The 21,934-nt window shown below is 37.3% G+C and overlaps 1 protein-coding gene across 3 annotated transcripts in view; it reads right to left on the reverse strand.

Annotated features, from left to right (window-relative positions):
• Positions 1-21,934, reverse strand: part of GRIA4 (glutamate ionotropic receptor AMPA type subunit 4) — a gene marked incomplete at its 3' end in the record, with an annotated part of 515,808 nt that overhangs the window by 137,944 nt on the left and 355,930 nt on the right. The window lies entirely within an intron of this gene.

The raw sequence follows: 21,934 nt of genomic DNA on the forward strand, positions 1-21,934 counted from the left end.
TTTATTGATGATTTATAAGAATTCATGATAGACTGTTAGGTGCCTCAACTGGTGAGAATCACTTTCTATGAGTGGATTGGATCATTGTCCTGAAAAGCAGGTAAGATTTTTTTAGGCAAAATCTCTGTTTTTAGATACCTCTGATACCACAGAATACTTAGGTAATTCTCACCTGCCTATGGATATAGCAATATTTTATTATGATAAAAAGAATAAGGACAAAACAACATCAAGAGACTTTTCCTTCTGCTAACATTAATCTTTTTCTATGAATGTTTTTTAGGAATGTTTAGAAAATTAGAAACTAAGAAATTTTAGAAAAAAGCAATCAGATATTTTAAAACGTACAACTTTATTTCTGTACTAGAAATTAAAATTCTTATTTTGTGAAGCTGAAAATGTCTTTAATTAGAGAAAGTCTAGTGACAGTTACTAATGAGCAGCTTTGTAGCCTCATTGGTGTCCTCAAAGGTAACAACACAATATAAGATTTACATTTACTTTTTTTTTTTTTTTTTGCGGTATGCAGGCCCCTCACTGTTGTGGCCTCTCCCGTTGCAGAGCACAGGCTCTGGACACGCAGGCTCAGTGGCCATGGCTCACAGGCCCAGCCACTCCGCGGCATGTGGGATCTTCCCTGACTGGGGCATGAACCCGTGTCCCCTGCATCGGCAGGTGGACTCTCAACCACTGCGCCACCAGGGAAGCCCTACATATACTTTTTTCATTAAAGAAAAAATTGAATTGTTTTTAGTATTTTAATATCTTCTAAAATAATTATTTGTAAATTAGTGACTTGTGTATGAAACACAGGAAAACCAGTTTATTTTAATATTATTTTTTTCAAGATAGAAGCAGCTTTATTCTGAAGCTTGCACAGCTTTGTACAATTAAAGCATTGGTGATATCCAGTATTTTAAAAATTGCTGTATGAGTATTACATGTTTAATTAATAAAACAATTCAATTTAATGAAATGTTTAGATAATCCCAGAAATGTTTCAACAGAACTTCAGTCAGAGAATTCACTGTGAGAATTACTGCTAGTAAGTACCAGCTTATTCCAAACAATATTTGTGAACTAGGGAGCTACAATAGGGTTCTCATTTCCATTCTTATTCATGTCCCATAACCACACTTTCATGCAGGTGCAAATTGTATTCCTGAGAGGTTGGGGTTAATTTGTGCAATATTGACACCTTGCAAGCTGCCCAGCACCAGAAACAACCTATCTTATTTATAGCTGAAAAGGAAAACAGCTGGAGGCCAACAGGTGCACTAACTGTCACTGTTTACATTCTACTCCACTCCTTGGTTAGTTTTTAACCAGAGCCAAGTTGGACTCATGTTAATTCCCCCCTGTTTTATATGTTCACCTGTTCTTCCCCTTCTATCAATCTATTTTTCCCAAAGAGTCCAATCCAGTTTTTTTTTTAATTTTTATTGGAGTATAGTTGATTTAAAATGTTGTGTTAATTTCTGCTGTACAGCAAAGGGAATCAGTTATACATATACATGTATCCACTCATTTTTAGATTCTTTTCCCAGATAGGTCATTACAGGGTACTGAGAAGAATTCCCTGTGCTATACAGTAAGCCCATACTACTTATCTATTTTATATATAGTAGTGTGTATATGTCATTCCCAATCTCCCAATTTGTCCCTCTCCCCTTTTCCTCCCAGTAACCCTAAGTTTGTTTTTTGATTGGGTTGTTCGTTATTTTGATATTGAGCTGCATGACCTGTTTGTATATTTTGGAGTTTAATCCCTTGTCAATTGCTTCATTTGAAAATATTTTCTCCCATTTTGTGGGTTGACTTTCATTTTGTTTATGGTTTCTTTTGTTGTGCAAAAGATTTAAGTTTAATTAGGTCCCATTTGTTTATTTTTGTTTTTATTTTTATTACTGTAGGAGGTGGATCGAAAAGATCTTGCTGCGATTTATGTCAGAGAGTGTTCTATGTTTTCCTGCAAGAGTTTTATAGTATCCAGCCTTACAATTAGGCCTTTAATCTGTTTTGAGTTGATTTTCTTGTATGGTGTTAGGGAGTGTTCTAATTTCATTCTTTTACATGTGGCTGTCCAGTTTTCCTAGCACCAGTTACTGAAGAGACTGTCTTTTCTCCATTGTATATTCTTGCTTCCTTTGTCATAGATTAGTTGATCATAAGTGCGTGGGTTCATCTCTGGACTTTCTATCTTGTTCCATTGATCTATATTTCTGTTTTTGGACCAGTACCATACTGTCTTGATTACTGTAGCTTTGTAGTCTGAAGTCTGGGAGTCTGATTCCTCCAGCTCTGTTTTTTTTTCCTATTCAGGGTCTTTTGTGTTTCCATACAAATTGTAAAATTTTTTGTTCTAGTTCTGTGAAAAATGCCATTGGTAATTTGATAGGGATTGCATTGAATCTGTAGAATGCTTTCGGTAGTATAGTTACTTTGATAATAATAATTCTTCCAATCCAAGAACATGGTATATCTCTCCATCTGATCTGCTTGTGTCATCTTCGATTTCATTCATCGTTATCTTATTGTTTTGTGAGTATAGTTCTTTTCCCTCCTTAGGTGGGTTTATACCTAAGTATTTTATTCACTTTGATGCAAGGATAAATAGGATTGCTTCCTTAATTTCTGTTTCTGATCTTTCATTGTTAGTGTATAGGAATGCAAGAGATTTCTGCATATTAATTTTATATCCTGCAACTTTACCAAATTCATTGATGAGTTCTAGTAGTCTTCTGGTGGCATGTTTAGGGTTTTCTATGTACAGTATCAGGTCATCTGCAAACAGTGATTTTACTGTTTTCTTTTACTTTTCTTTTTCTTTTCCAATTTGGACTGCTTTTCTTTTTACTCTCTGGTTGTCATGGCTAAAACTTCCAAAACTATGTTGAATAATAGTGGTGGGAGTGGGCACCCTTGTATTGTTCCTGATATTAGAGGAAATGCTTTCAGTTTTTCACCATTGAGAATGATGTTGGCTATGGGTTTGTTGTATATAGTCTTTATTATGTTAGGTAAGCTCCCTCTATGCCCACTTTCTGGGGAGATTTTATCATAAATGGGTATTGAATTTTGTCAAAAGCTTCTGCTGCATCTATTGAGATGATCATTTGTTTTTTATTCTTCAATTTGTTAATATGGTTTATCACATTGATTGATTTGCATGTATTGAAAAACCTTTATCTCCCTGGGATAAATCCCACTTGATCACAGTGTATGATCCTTTTAATGTGTTGTGGATTCTGTTTGATAGTATTTTGTTCAGGAGTTTTGTGTCCATGTTAATCAGTGATATTGGCCTGCAGCTTTCTTTTTTTGTGATATCTTTGTCTGGTTTTGGTATCAGGGTGATGGTAGCCTTGTAGAATGAGCTTGGGACTGTTCCTCTCTCTGTAATTTTTTGGAAGAGTTTGAGAAGGATAGGTGTTAACTCTTCTCTAAATCCTTGGTATAATTCACCTTTGAAACCATCTGGTCCTGGACTTTTGTTGTTGGAAGATTTTTAATCACAGTTTCAATTTCATTACTTGTGACTTGTTTGTTCATATTTTCTATTCTTCCTGATTCAGTCTTAGAAGGTTGTATCTTTCTAAGAATTTGTCCATTTCTTCCAGGTTGTCTATTTTATTGGCATAGAGTTGATTGTAGTAGTCTCTTATGATCCTTTGTATTTCTGCAGTGTCAGTTGGAACTTCTCCTTTTTCTTTTCTAGTTTTCTTGATTTGAGTCTTCTCCCTTTTATTCCTGATGAGTCTGGTTAAAAGTTTCTTGATTTTGTTTATCTTCTCAAAGAACCAGCTTTTAGTTTCATTGATCTTTGGTATTGTTTTCTTCATTTCTATTTCATTTATTTCTGTTCTGATCTTTATGATTTCTTTCTTTCTACTGACTCTGGGTTTTGTTTGTACTTCTTGCTCTAGTTGATTTAGGTGTAAAGTTAGGTTGTTTATTTGAGATTTTTCTGAGGTAAGATTCTAGTGGTATAACCTTCCATCTTAGAACTGCTTTTGCTGCATCACATAGGTTTTAGATTGCCGTGTCCCTAGGTATTTTTTTTTTCATCTTTGATTTCTTCAGTGATCCACTGGTTGTTTATTAACATATTATTTAGCTTCCATGTGTTTGTGTTTTTTACATTTTTTTCCTGTAATTAATTTCTAATCTCATAGGGTTGTCAGAAAATATGCTTGATATTATTTCAATTTTCTTAAACTTACCAAGGCTTGATATGAGACCCAAGATGTGATCTATCCATGAGAATGTTCCATGCACATTTGAGAAGAAAGCATATTCTGCTGCTTTCTGATGGAATGTTCTATAAATATCAAAGTCTATCTGGTCTAATGTGTCATTTAAGACTTTTGTTTCCTTACTGATATTCTGTCTGGATGATCTGTTCATTGAGGAAAGTGGTGTATTAAAGTCCCCCACTATTATTGTGTTTCTGTCAATTTCTCCTTTTATGGCTGTTAGCATTTGCCTTTTATATAAAGGTGCTCCTATGTTGGGTGCATATATATTTACAATTGTTATATCTTCTTCTTGTATTGATCACTTGATCATTATGTAGTGTCCTTCCTTGTCTCTTGTAACAGTCTTTAAATCTATTTTATCTGATATGAGTATTGCTACTCCAGCTTTCTTTTGATTTCCATGTGCATGGAATACCTTTTTCCAACCCCTCAGTTTCAGTCTGTATGCACCCCTAGGTCTGAAGTGGGTCTCCTGTAGACTGCATATGTATGGGTCTTGTGTTTTTTTTTTTTGTAGTATAATTGCTTTACAATTATGTGTTAGTTTCTGCTGTACAACATTGTGAATCAGCTATATGTATACATATATTCCCTCACTCTTGGACCTCCTTCCCACCCCCCATCCCACCTATGTAGGTCATCACCAAGCTGAGCTCCCTGTGCCATACAGCAGGTTCCTATGGGTCTTGTTTTTGTACGCATTCAGCCAATCTATATCATTTGGTTGAAGCACCTAATACATTAACATTTAGGGTAATTATCAATATATATGTATCAATATGTATGCTCCTATTACCATTTTCTTCATTGTTTGGGTTTGTTTTTGTCCCTCCATGCCTCTTTTGCTCTCTTCTCTTGTGGTTTGATCACCATCATAAGTGCTGTGTTTGGGTTGCTTTTTCCTTTTTTTATGTGTACCTATTGTACTTTTCTGGTTTCCATTTCCCATTTGGTTTTGATAAAGTAGTCTCTCTCTCTCTCTCTCTCTCTCTCTCTATATATATATATATATATATATATATATATATATACACACACACACACACACACACACACAAGGTTGTTTTAGGTTGCTGTTCTCTTAATTTCAAATGCATTCCCATTTCCTGCATTTGTACCCTCCTCTTCTTATGGTTGCTTGTTTTAATATCTTATTTGTGTATGGATGATTTCCTACTTTTACTGTATGTTTTCCTTTACCAGTGAGCTTTCCCATTTGTAATTTTCTTGTTTCTCATTGTGGCCTCTTTTCCCCCCCGAATAGAGAGATTCCTTTAGGATTTGTTGTAAAGCTGTTCTGGTGCTGCTGAATTCTCTTAGCTTTTGCTTATCTGTAAAGCTGTTGATTTCTATGTCATATCTGAATGAGCACCTTTCTGGGTAGAGTATTCTTTGTTGGTTTTTCCCTTTCATCACTTTAAATATATCCTGCTACTCTATTCTGGCTGTAGAGTTTCTGCTGAAAAATCAGCTGATAATGATATGGGAATTCCCTTGTATGTTATTTATTGCTTTTCCCTTGTTGCTTTTAATATTTTTTCTTTGTATTTAATTTGTGTTAGTTTGATTAATATGTCTTGGCATGTCCCTCCTTGAGTTTAGCCTGTGTGGGACTCTCTGTGCTTTCTTGAGTTGGGTGACTATTTCCTTTCCCATGTTAGGGAAGTTTTGGACTATAATCTCTTCAAATATGTTTTTAGGCCCTTTCTCTTTCTCTCTTTTTTCTGGGAACCATAAAATGCAAATGTTTGTGTGTTTAATGTTGTCCCAGTGGTCTCTGAGACTGTCCTCCTTTCTTTTTATTCTTTTTTCTTTATTCTGTTCCACAGCAGTGATTTCCACCACTCTGTCTTCCAGCTCATTTATTCATTTTCTGCCTCAGTTATTCTGCTATTGATTCCTTTAGTGTATTTTTCCTTTTGGTTGTTCTGTTGTTCATTTCTGTTTGTCTGTTTCTTAAATCTTCTATTTTTTTTTTTGTTAATCATTTCTTGTATCTATTCAATCTGTGCTTCCATTCTTTTTCCGAGATCTTGGGTCATTTTTACCATCATTACTCTGAATTATTTTTCTAGTAGATTGCCTATCTCCTCTTCATTTAGTTTTTCTTGTAGGTTTTTATCTTGCCCCTTCCTCTGCAACATATTTATCTGTCATTTCATTTTGTCTGCCTTACTATGTTTGTGGTCTCCTTTCTGCAGGTCACAGGGTGTTAGTTCCTCTTGCTTCTGGTGTCTGCCCCCTGGTTTGTGAATTTGGTCCTGGGGCTTGTGCAGGCTTTCTGATAGGGGGGGACTGATGCCTTCCCTCTGGTGGGTGGAGTTGTGTCTTGTCCTTTTGGTGGACAGGGCCATGTCAAGTGGTGTATTTTGGGGTGTCTGTCAACTCAGTATGACTTTAGCCAGCCTGTCTGCTGATGGGTGGGGCTGTTTTCCTATCTTGTTGGTTGTTTGGCCTGAGACATTCCAGCACTGGAGCCTGCAGGCTTTTGGGTGGGGTCAGGTCTTGGTGTCAAATGAGGACCTCTTGGAGATCTCACACAGATTAATGTTCCCTGGAGCCTCTGATACCAGTGTCCTCGCCCCATGGTGGACTACAGCCAACCCCCGCCCTCCCAGGAGACACTTCAAGACCCCTGGGTAGGTATAACCCAGGTCCCTATGGAGGTACTGCTTTATGCTCAGTCCCAGTGCATGTGAGACCCTGTGTGCACCCTCCAAGAGTGGAGTATCTGTTTCCCCCAACCCTGTGGAACTCCTGTCCTCAAGTCCTGCTGACCTTCAAGGTTAAATGCTCTGGGGGGTTCTTCCTCCTGATGCCAGACATTCAGACTGTCTTGGAGGGTTATTTTTATATGGGAACATCCCTATATAACCTCCACAGGTTTAATTTTTTTTGCATGTGTGTGAGGGCTGTTTTTAGTATCGATGTCTGCCACCTCTTTCCTCAGTGTATGCTGGTCATTATCCCCTTGATAGGGTGTTTGAGTGGTTTTGTGGTGACCAGGCCTGCCCTGGATAATAAACCAGGTCTCCCCTTTACTCTGTGGTTGTCAATTCCAGTCAAGGGCAGGGTCTGCTTCCCAGTTGTTTGAATGGAGGTCCCCAGATTTGTCTCGTAGCTGTTTCTGATCTACAGAGCGAGGTAGGTGAGATTGGAACACTCCCACTGGGAAAGAAGCCACTGAGTCTTCCTCCTCTGGAAAAGTTCACCTGTAAGCATGCTCCATTGTGTCACCTTTCACCCGTTGTGTGAGCTTACAAGTTATTCTGTTGTTGGCACTTCTCTTGGCCCCACCTTAACTGTGGGTATGCCGGCAATTGGCCCCTGGGTCTCTCAGGCATTGTTTTCAATAGGCCACCAACATAGATCCACCGAAGTCAGCTCCCAGGATTGCAGTAATCATAGATCTGGACCTACTGTGGGCTCTATGAGGGCAGCTCAGACTCTGGCCTGGCCCATCACTGGTGTACGTGCTCACAAAGTCCGCAGCTGCTAAAGCTAGACCTGTCTTGACTGCAGGAGCACTCATTGACCACTCAGATATTCTGCAGTCACTGAGTTTACAAATCCAGTCTTGGGGGTGTAATTCTGTGGTTTGTGCATCTGTGAGGAGAGATTTTAGTTCTTCTTCCTTAGTTTCAGTGTCCCTGGTTTTGGCTCCACCTCTGTGTGGTGGAGCAGGATGCCAAGGGCATAAGAGAACTGGCCACAGGAGGGATGGGACCTGAGGTGTGGCCAGTGGCTGCAGGTGCGAGATATCCAGTCCCAGCAGGATCCCTTCCTAGTGTGCTGGGGAGGCAGGGTCTGGAGCATGGGGAGAGAGGCTGCAATGGCAGCCCTGCCCTTTGTGTATCACACAACAATGACGCTTCACTTCTATGGAGGTCTGGGCTTCCTCTAGGAGCATTCCTGGCTGTGGAGCTCCTTTTTCGCATCCCCTCAGGCTGTCTCCTCACAACCAACAGCAGTCCTCTCCTGGGGTCTGCTCTCCAAACCCCACGTTCCAGCACCCAGGTCCTGTCTGCACTAGCAGACACATGTCTCAAGCTGGGATATGCAGAGCTGTGACTTGGACCCTCTGTGTAGATCTCACTCTGTCCTGCCTGCCACAGACTGGTTGCTGCACTCTCCTCTGAGCTCCCAAAACTCCCCTTCTGTCCCAGCTGATCTCCCTGCTGGTGAGGGGCTTCCCCAGATGCAGGAACCTGTTCTCTCCTTCAGCTTCCCCACAGAGATGTGGGCCCTGTCCCGCTTCCTCTCCTCTCCTTTTTCTCTTCTTCTTTCTTTCATCTTACCTGGTTATGCAGAGATTTTTCTTGTCTTTTTAGGTGTCCAAGGTCCTCTGCTAGTGTGCAGCAGGTTCTCTGTGAGAAGTGATCCATTTGTAGATGTATTCTTGATGCATTTGTGGGCAAAGTTGAACTCTACATCCTGCTACTCCTCTGACATCTTGACTCCTCAACCCTTTTATTTTAAATCCAGAATTTATAAATTGTGTTGGAAAACAGAGTTTTGCATACATAGCTTTTGGTGAAATGGAGTTTCTGTTCATCTAATCTTTTATTTTCAATTACATCTAAGACCTTTTCTTTGTATTAAAGATTCTGCAGTTTCATTACAATGAGTTTGGATTTTTACTTTTTAATTTTTGTTTACTTCGTTCAGCATTTTTGTGTTTCCTGACTATAAGAATTGTACTTCAACAATTCTGGGTAACTCTCAGCCAATATGCCATAACATATACATTCAAAGATATTTTCTATTTGCTTCTAACAGATACTACAATGTTGGTATCACTGGCCTAAGGGTCACTTTTATGATAATTTTCCAGTTTCCAGATTCCCAGATCACAGCGTGTGGTATAAATTCAAACTACAATCTGCCTAATGAAGGCTGTGATGACAAATTCTCACCGAAGATATCTCCCTCCCTACACTAAGCCCAGGCCAAGAGAGAAAACACTTAAAAGTATATTTTTTCTACTCTTCCTCTTTATTGAGATGTTTCCTTTCAATAGTCTCGCTTTATGTGGGATCTAAGATCTAACTTATTGCCTTGACTGAGCACAAAGTTCCTGTTCTTGAGTGAGCATAAAATCCCCTGTCAGGCTACCCAATCTGACAACTTCCCTCAGCACAGTTATCTTGCATTCTTGGCCCCTGAAGATTTTCTTTACTTTCTTTGAAGTTCAGCTATACATTTGTAATGTTCTACATAGTATTTCTACATGTTTTATATTGCCAGATTTATGTAGTCCATAATTTATTTAAAACTGAAATCCCCTTGACAATCTCACCATAAAGATGAGGACAAGCAATAACTAGATTTTCCAGTATAAAGAAAGTTTGGTAAATAAGCAGTTTAATTACTCATGTTATTGGGTAATGCAAATCTGAGTGATTTAGCATGGGCTGAGCAGACTGGAGCCCTCTTATTCTCTGGGAAGCTCAGTTACAGCTTTTGCAAAGATAATTATCAAAGATGGTTGGTACATATTTGGGAAACTGCATACTCTATTGTTGAATCTTACTAGAGATTCCTGCTATTTGGTCTCAGCAAGGATTGTTGCCACTTGGCAATCAATTATTTATCTCTTGCTGATTCACTATAACTTTTCTCTAGTGTGGCTATTTAAGACTTTTATTCACTCTCCTTAACCCCCTTACTCCTCCTGCCTCTTCTATCTCAGCTTGCATTTTCTGTGTGGCTGTAGTCAATCACCTCTGATTTCTTTTAAATTCATTTTAAAGTATAAACACTTGTAAATGTTAAAAAGATATGGAACCAATGGAAATTCTGCACTAGGTATCTCCATAAAGAAACCACTCTTTGTTCTAGATTGCTAGAAATAACTATAATAAACTAGAGCTTACATAATACATTTTCAAGAGGTGAGGATTTAACAAAACCACAAAGAACTGAAAGTGACATAAATCCTGGCAGAAAAGGCCTTGAACAGCTTGATATGTATCAATATTCTGGAAACTGAGAACTCAAGGGCCAGAGATCTGAAGATTTATTTACCTGGCTGGTTATGCTAGACAGAATACCATTTTTGCTGAGTCAGATCCTGGCTGGGAAAAAAAAAAATGTGCTAGACAAACTGTTGCAAAAGCCTCATTGCCTTTAAACACTCACCACCCTAACCTAGTGTGGCCATGGTGTAAGGTCAGATTTTGGTCCCTCTGCCAACATCCACCACTAGATGGAAATTTCTTTGTGAAAAAAACCCTAATTTATACTCTGTAGTAAATTGTCCTACACCTAGAAGGTCATTTGTCTAAGGTTTTCTTTTTTAATGACTGTGTAAAACTGACAATGTCATGAGTATGGTTTTCCATAACTTTCATCATCACAACCAAAGTGAAGATTATCCCGTAAAAAAACCAAATCTGAGTGACTTAATTTTGCATGCAGATCAAACATTGTGTCTCTGTATTTCTGATGTTATTCTTTTATAAAGAGGGAAAATAAACAGCTTGAGGTGAAAGATATGTATAGCTGATTCACTTTGTTATAAAGCAGAAACTAACACACCATTGTAAAGCAATTATACTCCAATAAAGATGTTAAAATAAAGAAATAAAATAAACCATTAAGAAAATACAGTTGCAAAAATTAAAAAAAAAGAAAGAAAGAAAAAGAAAAATAACATTACCTCATACAGTGTGTTTGGCCAAGTCATTAAGAGACAACAATGCCTAGGGTGAGGACTTGGTTGCAATAATTAATTATGGCCTTTCATAGAGACATAAAAATGTAGGAGTAGAAAATCTGCATCTCCATTCTTTTTACCTTCTTGAAAGACACAGAGGATGCAACTAGACGAAGAATAATGATCAAGTGTCTGTTTAGAGTTCTAAGTAATGGGTTAGGAAAGATTATACAAGTTACATTGATCATTCTCTTTCAAAGGAGTCCATCTTTACAGGAATAAAATACTTACAGAAAGTGACTAATTGAGTCCTTTAATTACGTTTTCTTGTTTGTTTTTTAGGAAACAAACGGCTGTCTAGAAGTATCTTTGGTGCTGGCCAAATGAGTCAGTTCTAAAATTAGGCCTATGTATATTATCATGGTAAACTCCAGATGAGATCCCAACAATTGTTTTATTAACAAATTATGACATAATTGATATTTATGAATGTGACCTCTAAATATTTATTAATTTTTTAATATTAGGGAAAATGGATCCAGGACAGTTCTATCTTGATCCCACCTTTAGAGAAAATTAATTCAATAGCTGTTACCTATGTACAAGTTTGGCGTAAGGAGATTCAAGGACTATAAAGTAAGTCAGTGCTGCTGTTATAAGGGTGTTTACTTTCTCGTAAGGGTATAAGATTTAAATAGAAATGACTGAAATGCAGAGCAGAGTAAATGGGGTGCTGTGGGTTTTAAGGAGAAGTGGTATCACTTGGTTAGGATAATAGGTAGTTTTAAAGAGAGAACAGATAATAAGTATTGATTGAAATATAAAGAAGTTAATGAGGATATAAATGTCACAAACACTAGTTTATTAAGATCAACTCAAGACTCCCAAATGAATGATAGTTCAGCCTTCAATCCACAATCTGATTTTATGTTAATTCTTTATATTTCAATGACTTATAAAGCACTCAGATGTCTTTCTAGATAAGAGCTTATATTACCTCAAATTATTATTATAAAGCTATGATCATTATATTGAGCACTCTTTTTAAGCAATGGCACACTCGAGTATGAATGATTTTGGTTTCCCTTTTAATTTGATTTCATACGTTAGCTGGAAATTCCTCTCCCAGGAATTGTTAATTGTTATTATGTTCCAGAGAATTCAGTGACACGGAGAAAAGAGTACAACATATTTGGTGGTGATAGGGACATGATGCTTGGTAAATGTTGGAAAAATTATCATGAAGGCAGTCACTGTCACTAATACTTTTTTTTAATAGACATTCCAATATAAGCTCTTATCTAGAGATTCCAAAGTCCAAAATGTCCCCTGAACGTTGATTTTTAAGATGTTTCAAAATATATTATTATTGATAAAAACAAAAGCTTTAGTTTGTTTAGTTTACTTCAGTTCCATCAAAGTAAGACATAAGGCAAAGGACTTTTGCACACAACCAGCAGACTTAAACTACAACTTGTAAGATAACAGCAGGCCCTCAGTATGATGCACAGATGGGGAGAGGAAAATAAGGAATCCCTGACCAAAAAGGACTAAGGTTGTTTAGTGTGAGAAGAGATTCAGGGAGAAGATAGGGAATGAGAACTCTCTTCATATATTTAAAGATAAAGAGGTGTATACAAATATGCATTTTATTCTATACTTGGAAATGTTAAAAATTATAAAAGTTTCTAATTAGGACAAACACTTTTTAGGGGAAAAGGAGGGGAAGAGAGTTGCCCATAATAAGATGGCTGCCTCTTAAAGTAGTGATCTCTCTCTCACTGGAAGTTCCTAGCAGATACTGACTGACTACAAGTAAAAGATTTTGAGTACCCTTCTTTGAGCTCTAGAATCCTGTACAAACTTAAATTCCTATGTCTGTATTGTTAGTCGGTGTAATAAACACTACTGATGCTCCACCTACGTTTTTCCTCTTACTATTTCAGTGCATACTTGCTCACCTTCTAACTGCCAGCCCCTGAATTTCCTTGACTCAGGTTCTTCTCTGATCTCTAGAGCCCACTTTGCCCTTGGTGGTGGGGAGACGAGGTTAGAAGTGCCAGGGAATTAATACCCTCCTTCTCAGCAGCCCTTATACAACAATTGACAGAAGCTGGTGCATAAATATTCTCAACTCCTTGCCTCACAAGTGAGAAGATTCTGACATGTATGTTCTACACTAGCTTCCATTAATTAGTTTACACTAATTTCAAATGAGATTAAGCCCCTGTCACTCACATGATAATCTCCTAGATAAAGGCATCTTTTATTGACTGCATTTCTCCACTCCGCTCCTAGTGTGTTCTTCCCCTCCTAAACCAACTGATTACACATACATCTTTGTCTTAAGATCTGTTTCTAGGGGAAACCAAACTAAGACAGCCTCCCAATAAAAAACTTACCAGTGTGGTAGTGAAATCAATAATGTAAAAAACACTTACTTTTTGTTGGCAAATTGTCCCAAACTTTTCATCTCTGTAGTGTAGCACATCTACATTATATTCTGTGGCCCTAATCTGTATGTATAATCAAGGATTCAAGTTTCATAAAATACTTTTATTTAGATATCCAAAGTTTCTGAAAAAGCTTTATTCTCTTATATAGGGAAATAGGAACCAATCAGTACCTTTTCTGTGTGTGTGGTGTGCGGGCCTTTCCCTGTTGTGGCCTCTCCCGTTGCGGAGCACATGCTCCGGACGCGCAGGCTCAGCAGCCATGGCTCACGGGCCCAGCCGCTCCGTGGCATGTGGGATCTTCCCAGACCGGGGCACGAACTCGTGTCCCCTGCATTGGCAGGCGGACTCTCAACCACTGCGCCACCAGGGAAGCCCACCAGCCAGTACCTTTATATTCCTGACCCATGATTTCCTCCTTCATATTGTCTTATATACCTTAAGGACATCCATTCTTAGTACTGGTTTGCTTTTGTTTCTTTATTTGACTTTATTGCAAATGTTAAAAAAATTCTTCACTTTCATCCTTTCAGATCACAGATCACTTTATATACACCTCTCCCTCATTCAGGGCCCTATAAGCAGTATAATTTGAATAGGGTCATAGAACTATGAGTGAAAAGCAAGTGCTGATATTTGGGTGTTTCATTTCCACTCCATGACACTCCATCTCATTATGGTAACTGCCAATAGCTTCAGAAAATCACATTGTAGAGTATATCCTTCTCTCTGCTTATTATAGTGGTTCTAAAATTCTATACCCACAAAGCTTGGCTAAAATGATTCTCATTCATGTTAACTATGAACATCTCTTAGCAGACATCCATTTTAACTGAATTTTAATTTAATGATTTAAAATATTTGCAAAGAGGCACAAAAGATTCTATGGAATTTGTGATTATGAATTTGAAATGCACGTTATAGATTGAAAGAACCAGTGAGGAGCATGTTCTTCTTTAATTAACAGACTTTTTTAAAGAAGCTATGTAAAAAATAATTTTAATGAGATGTAGGTGGAGGAAGCAATTCTTTGCTTTCATAAATAAAAACACAGAATAAATACAGTTATTACATGATGTAGGTAGGACTCCAGCTTGGGTCTTTTGGCTAGAATTTTCATACTTTTTTCACTACACCCTGTTGCCTTCCTTAGGCCAAAGCAATTCGGATAAATGATATATTTTTGGTCAATATTAATTTATCTTGAACAAGAGAAAAATGAATAAAACATATTTGTGAGTGACATTTAAAATCACACTAGATATTTGATGAATGTAAAACTTGTTTATAAGAAAAAACCACCTTTCTCATGATGAAACAAAGACACAGTTCCTTTTCTTCAAATAATCTATCTGAACATATTGTTTAATTGAATAAGAACATACATGGAAGGTGTTCCTAGTTCCATTATTCTTCTAGAAGTTTTATGGCTTTGGGTCTTACATTTAAGTCTACAATCCATTTTGAGTTTACTCTTGTATCTGGTGTGAGAAAATTATCTAGTTTCACTCTTTTGAATATAGCTGTCCAGTTTTTCCAACACATTTTGATGAAGCAACTCTTTCCCATGGTGTATTCTTGCTCCTTTGTCATAGATTAACTGGCCATATGGAGTGGGTTTATTTCTAGGCTCTGTATTCTGTTCCATTGATCTCTTTGTCTGTTTGTTCAGTACCATACAGCAGGGATCCCCAACCTCTGGACCATAGATACTGGTCTGTGGCCTGTTAGGAACTGGGCTGTGCAGCAGGAGGTGAGTGGTGGGTGAGCAAGTGAAGTTTCATCTGTATTTAGAGCTGTTCCCCATCACTCTCATTACTGCCTGAGCTCCGTCTCTGGTCAGATCATTGGTAGTATTAGATTCTCATAGGAGCGCAAACCCTACTGTGAACTGCACATGTGAGGGATCTAGGTTGTACACTCCTTATGAGAATCTAATGCCTGATGATCTGAGGTGGAGCTGAGGTGGTGATGTTAGCACTGGGGAGTGGATGCAAATACAGATTATCATTAGTAGAGAGGTATGACTGAACAGAGAACATAATAAATCAATTGCTTGTAGACTCATATCAAAACCCTATCAGTAGGGACTTACCTGGTGGTGCAGTGGTTAACAATCCACCTGCCAATGCAGGGGACGAGGATTCCATCCCTGGTCTGGGAAGATCCCACATGTCGTGGAGCAACTAAGCCCATGCTCCACAGCTACTGAGCCAGCGCTCTAGACCCCCCGAGCCACAACTACTAAGCCTGTGTGCCACCACTACCGAAGCTCTCATGCCTAGAGCCCATGCTCCACAAAAAAAGAAGCCACCGCAATGAGAAGCCTGTGTACCACAATGAAGAGTGGCCCCCGCTCGCCACAACTGCAGAAAGCCCATGCGCAGCAATGAAGACCCAATGTAGCAAAAAAAAAAAAACCCTATCAATGAGTGGCAAGTGACAAGCTGCATCTGGTGGAAGACTTTATAATGGCAAGTGAGTTGATGTACTTCAATTGTACAGTTGTATCTGGTGGCAGGCTTTAAGTCAGAATCCAACACTTATTTTAGTCCATGCGTGGCCCATCCATTATTTTATTTACCACTTCTGTCCGCACCTCTTTCCCTCACTGCACACTTGTCTCAGTCACAGTCTTGGTAAGCCCACAAGCTAACCCTAGCCAGAATGAGTAAAAAACAAACGTCGCTGGAGAGCTTCTTCGATAAGGGAGAAAGACCCAATGATGAGACAGCAGAAGACTCTAAGACTGCCAACAAAAAGAAAGCTGCATTTAAAAGAAAATACCAAGAGTCCTACTTAAATTATGGGTTCATTGCAACAGGTGATTCACATTCTCCAAGCACCCTGCATTCAAAGATAAGGCTTTGGAGTTTTTCAAAAGAAAAAAGCATGAACACTAAGAACAGAAGCAATTATTGAAGGCCACCACTTCATCAAATGTGTCTGCACTGACAGCATCATTCTTAGTGGCTAACCACATTGCTAAAGCTAAGAAGCCTTTTAGTATTCGTGAAGAGTTGATCCTGCCTGCTGCTAAGGACATTTGTTGTGAACTTTTAAGAGAGGCTGCCGTTCAAAAGGTGCAGTTCAAAGAGTGTTCCTCTTTCAGCTAGCACCATAACTGGATGAACTGATGAAATAGCAGAGGATATTGAGGTACAATTGTTAGAGAAGATTAATGAGTCACGGTGGCACACAATCCAGGTTGACGAGTCTACTGATGTTGACCACAAGGCAACAATGCTTGTTTTTGTGTGACATATTTTTTAGGAGGATGTGCATGAGGATATGTTATGTGCGCTTAACCAACAGCACAGCTGCAGAACTATTCAAGTCTTTGAATGATTACATATCAGGAACATTGAATTGGTCATTTTGTGTCGGTGTATGCACAGACAGAGCAGCTGCTATGACTGGACAACTTTCAGGTTTCACTACTCGGGTCAAAGAGATTGCTTCTGAATGTGATTCTATGCACTGTGTCATCCATAGAGAAATGCTGGTTAGCCAAAACATGTCACCTAAACTTAACAACGTTTTGTAGGATGTAATTAAAATTATCAACCACATAAAAGTACATGCCCTTAACTCACTTCTGTTTGCACAGCTCTGTGAGGAGATGGACTCAGAGCACACATGTCTTCTCTTACACACAGAAGTGAGATGGCCTTCTAAAGGTCAATCACTGGCCAGAGTTTTTGAGTTACAAGGCTACCTCAGAGATTTCTTACAGAAAAACAGTCACCACTGGCAGTACATTTCAGTGGCATAGAATGGGTCGCAAAACTTGCTTACTTGTGTGACATATTCAACCTGTGCAACGAACTCAATCTGTCACTTCAGGGGAGAAAGACAACTGTGTTCCAGTCAGTAGATCAAGTGGCTGCAGTCAAAGCCAAACTAGAATTATGGGGGCGATGAGTGAACTTTGGGATTTTTGACATGTTTCAAACATTAGCAGAGATTTTGAAAGAGACTGATCCAGGTCCTTCTTTCTCCTAGCTGGTACATGATCACCTATCTCAGGTTTCCAGAGTTTGAGCATTACTTCCCAACCACAAAAAACCCCCAAACTGGGAAGGAATGGATCCAAGACCATTTGTGAATAAGCCAGGTGAATCAACTTTGTCTTGCTAGAAGAGGATCAACTGCTTGAGATTGCAAATGATGGTGGCCTTAAAAGTATGTTTGAGACAACTTCAAATCTCCATACGTTCTGGATTAACTTCAAGGTGGAATATCTTGAGATTGCCACAAAAGCACTGAAAAGCCTGCTTTCATTTCCTACATCCTATCATTGTGAAGCAGGGTTTTCAGCAGTGACAACAACAAAAAAGAGATTATGGAGTAGACTGGACATAAACAACACACTTCGGATGTCACTGTCTCCCATCACCTCCAGATAGGACCATCTAGTTGCAGGAAAACAAGCTCAGGGCTACCATTGATTCTGCATTATGGTGAGTTGTATAATTATTTCATTGTATATTATAATAGAAATAAAGTGCACAATAAATGTAATGTACTTGAATCATCCTGAAACCATCCTCTCTCCTCTGGTCCATGGAAAAATTGTCTTCCATGAAACCAGTCCGTGGTGCCAAGAAGTTTGGGGACTGCTGCCATACAGTTTGATTGCTATAGCTGAGTAGTATAGTTTGAAATATGGGAGCATGATACCTCCAGCTTTGTTCTTTTTTTTCTAAAGATTGTTTTGCCTATTCAGGGTCTTTTGTGGTTTTATACGTTCAGGATTATTTGTTCTACTTTTGTGAGAAATGCCATGAGTATTTTGATAGGGATTGCATTAAATCTATAGATTACTGTAGGTAGTATGGACATTTTAACAATATTAAATCTTTCAATCCATGAGCACCATGTATCTTTCCATTTATTTGTACTGTCTTCAATTTCTTTCATCAATGTTTTAAAGTTGTCAGAGTATGGGTCTTTTATTTCCTTATTAGATTTATTCCTAATTTATTTTATTATTTCTGATGTAAATTGGATTGTTTTCTTAATTTCTCTTCTGATAGTTCATTGTTAGTGCATAGAAATGCAACAGATTTCTGTATATTAATTTTGAATCCTGTAACTCTACTCAATTCACTGATGAGTTCTAGGATTTTTTGGTGGTGTCTTTTGGATTTTCTATGTGTAGTCATGTCATTGGCAAACAGTGTTAGTTTTACTCTTCCTTACCCACTTGGATTCCTTTTATTTATTTTTCTTGTCTGATTAGTGTGGCTAGGACTTCCTATACTATGTTAAATAAAAATGGTGAGAGTGGGCATCCTTGACTTGTTCCTGATCTTAGAGGAAAAGCTTTCAGCTTTTTACCCTTGAGTATGAAGTTAGCTGATGGCTTGACATATATGGCCTTATTAAGTTTAGGTATATTCCCTCTATAACAATTTTATTGAGAGGTTTTTTTTAATCATAAATGGATGTTGAATTTTGTCAAAAGCTTTTTCTGCATCTATTGAGCTAATCATGTGATTTTTATCCTTTGTTTTGTTATTGTTGTGTATTAAATTGATTGATATAGGGATATTTAGCCATCTTTGAATCCCTGGGATAAATCTCACTTCATGGTGTATAATACTTTTAATGTATCATGAAATTATTTGTCATTGAGGATTTTTGCACCTATATTTATTGGGAGTATTGACCTGTAATTTTCTTTGTTTTGTGATATCTTTGTCTGGATAGTGTCAGGGTGATTTTGGCTTTGTAGAATAAGTTCAGAAGCATTCCTTCCTCTGCAAATTTTTGGAAAAGTTGAGAAGTAGAGGTATTAACTCTTCTCTAAATATTTGGTGGAGTCATCTGCTCCTGGACATCTGGTTGTTGGTAGTTTTTTTAAATTACTGATTTAATTTCATTACTGGTAATTGATCTGTGCATATTTTCTGTTTCTTCCTGGTTCAGTCTTGGGAGATTGTACATTTCTAGGAATTTGTGCATTTCTGCTAGGTTGTTCATTTTATTGGTGTATAATTGTTTGTGGTAAGCTCTTATGATCCTTTGTATTTCTGTGGTGTTGAATATAAGTTCTCCTTTTTCATTTCTGATTTAATTGATTTTGACACACTCTCTTTTTTCTTGATGAATCTCACTAAAGTTTTACCAATTTTGTTTATGTTTTCAAAGAACCAGCTTCTAATTTCATTGACCTTTCCTATTGTGTTGTGGGTTTTTTTGTTTGTTTGTTTCTATTTCATTTATTTCTACTCTGAGCTTTATGATTTCTTCCCTTCTACTAACTTAGGGTTTTGTTGTTCTTATTTTTCTAGTTCCTTTAGGTGTAAGATTAGGTAGATTATTTGAGGTTTTTCTTGTTTCTTGTGGTAGGCTTTTACCACTATAAACTTCCCTCTTAGAACTGCTTTTGCTTTGTCCCATAGGTTTTGGATCATTGTGTTTTCATTTTTCTTTGGCTCCAGATATGGTTTTATTTCTTCTTTGATTGACTCAGTGATGCATTTGTTATTTAGTAGCATATTGTTTAGCCTTTACCTGTCTGTGCTTTTTGCAGTTTTTTTCTTGTAATTGACTTCTAGTCTCATAGCATTGTGTTAGAAAATATGTTTGATATAATTTCAATCTTCTTAAATTTACTTCTTAAATTTATTTACTTAAAAATAAATTTTAAATTTATTTTGTGGCCTAGCATGTGATCTATCCTGGAGAATGTTCTATGTGCCCTTGAAAAAAATGGATAGAATACTGCTTTTGAATGGAATGTTATATACATATCTATTAAGTCCAGCTAGTTTAATGTGTCATTTAAGGTCACTGTTTTCTTATTAATTTTCTCTCTGTTCTTTCTGAATGATCTGTCCATTGATGTTAGTGAGGTGTTAAAGTCCCTTACCATTATTGTATTACTGTCAACTTCTCCCTTTATGTCTGTTAATATTTGCTTTATGTATTTAGGTGTTCCTATGTTGGATGATATATATTTACAACTGTTATACCTTCTCAAGGGATTGATCCCTTGATCACTATGTAATGTTCTTCTTTTTCTCTTGTTACAATTTTTGTTTTAATGTTTATTTTGTCTGAAATAAGTACTGCTGCTCTGGCTTTCTTTTCATTTCCATTTGCATGGAATATCTTTTTTCATCCCTTCACTTTCAGTCTGTGTGTGCCTGTGCCTTTAGATCTGAAGTGAGTCTGTTATAGGTAGCATATATATGTGTCTTGTTTTTGTATCCATTCAACCACTTTATGTCTTTAGATTGGAGTATTTAGTACATTTACATTTAAAATAATTATTGATAAGTATGTGCCTATTACCATTTTGTTAATTGACTTTGGGTATTTTTATGATTTGGGAAGATTTTATTTTTTGGATGTTGTCATAAACTACAGCAATAAATTCATATATATGTAATTACTACATTCAACAAATAATATTACAATTAATGCGTACAAGTACACTTAGAACAGGTTTAATTTCACAGCACCTAAACTGCCCCCAGAGTGACTAAGGCACTCTTCCTCCTCCCTCCCATGTACTGGTTCACTGTTCTAGCTGTTAAGCACAGGTACATGCAAAGTAACACAACTGATTAGCATGGTATTCCTCAGGTCAAGGAAGAGTTAAGGAGTTTAGGTTAAGTGCTAGATCAGAAAGTTGGGGATATACTATTACAAATAGTAAGAAAGTTAATAGCCTGGTTACTTGGAAGGGTATAGGAGCAGCTACTAAGTGGCTAATCTACACTGTAGGAGGAACAGCCTTTGTGCTGTTTGTGTAGTTTTTTTTTTTGTTCCTTTCTTCTTCTTTTGATCTCTTGCATTGTGATCGATGACTATCTTTAGTGTAATGATTGAACTCTTTTCTGTTTTTTTTTTTTTAATGTGTATATCTATTATATATCTTTGGTTTGTGGTTACCAGGAGGTTTGTATATAGCAATTCATATAGATACATGTGATTATTTTAAGTTGCTAATCTCTTAAGTACAAATGCATTTTAACAACCCTGCATTTTTACTCTCCTGTCCACGTTTAGTGCTTTTGACATCATATTTTACATATTTTTGTTCTGTGTATTCCTTAATTGTTTACTGTGGATATATATGATATTATCACTTTTTTCATTTAACCTTCCTACTAGCTTTATACATGGTTGGTTTGCTATCTTTACTATGTATTTACCTTTACTAATGAGATTTTCCTTTCACAATTTTCATATTTCTAGTTGTGGCCTTTTCAGCTTAGAGAAGTCTCTTTAACATTTTTTGTAAAGCTGGTTTTGTGGTGCTGAACTCTTTTAGATTTTGCTTGTCTTCTAGTCTCATTGCATCATGTTAGAAAATGTTTGATATAATTTCAATCTTCTGAAATTTACTGAGACTTATTTTGTGTACTATTTTGTGATCTAAAACTGTGATCTAAAACTGTTGATCTCTCTTTCAAATCTGAATGAAAGCCTTGCTCAGTAGAGTATTCTTGGTTGCATGTTTTACTCTTTCATCACTTTAAATATATTGTGCCACTCTCTTCTGGCCTGCAGAGTTTCTGCTGAAAAGCAGCTGATAGCCTTATGGG

Source organism: Mesoplodon bidens (genome assembly GCF_964165515.1).
Source record: "Mesoplodon bidens genome assembly, chromosome: 7".
NCBI lineage: Eukaryota > Metazoa > Chordata > Mammalia > Artiodactyla > Ziphiidae > Mesoplodon > Mesoplodon bidens.